This window comes from Monopterus albus, unplaced genomic scaffold (assembly GCF_001952655.1).
Source record: "Monopterus albus unplaced genomic scaffold, M_albus_1.0 scaffold7696.1, whole genome shotgun sequence".
Classification (NCBI taxonomy): Eukaryota; Metazoa; Chordata; class Actinopteri; order Synbranchiformes; family Synbranchidae; genus Monopterus; species Monopterus albus.
Window position 1 is genome coordinate 1 of NW_018135548.1, and position 558 is coordinate 558.

The 558-nt window shown below is 43.0% G+C and overlaps 1 long non-coding RNA gene across 1 annotated transcript; it reads left to right on the plus strand.

Annotated features, from left to right (window-relative positions):
* Nucleotides 1–6: 6 nt before the first annotated feature.
* Nucleotides 7–558, plus strand: LOC109954382 (uncharacterized). Its single transcript, XR_002274102.1, has 3 exons — nt 7–132; nt 290–409; nt 512–558. It is a non-coding gene; the product is annotated as an uncharacterized LOC109954382 (long non-coding RNA).

Here is a 558-nt window from a genome sequence, read left to right on the forward strand (position 1 = left end):
CCATCCTGTCCCCCGGGCTCTTGAACAGCATTGAGCATGTGAGCGGGTTGCTCAATACAGTGGAAGACTCCATTATGCTTATTGGTCCTCAGCTCAAAGGCAACAGCACTAAGATGGAGACTTCTGACATAGGTACTGTAACTGTGTCCATAAATGCAGCAATAATCTGCTTTTTTGAAAAAGTATAAACTCACTGGCCTTTTCTCTTAATGATGACAAACTTTCTGGAAGCTAACTTGAATTGCACAGTGTGACACTGGCATTTGAAATGAGCTGTTTGCTTGAATAGATGCAGAGATTGCTGTTCAGAGAGGAAAGACCCGACCCACTGGACCAGTCCATCTGACCAATGAGAATGCAAGACTCGACACTGACTGGACAACAGCAAGTGGGACTGGACCATACCCTGGTAAACTCTTCTCCTCTTGTTTTGTCTTGTCTTCACTTCTGACCAATGCAACATAATTTTAATGTATGTCAAATACTATCACATCTCTTACTGTCTTTAAAGGTTTTGCTCTGGCTGCATTGTTGAGCTACAAGAACCTTGAGACATCA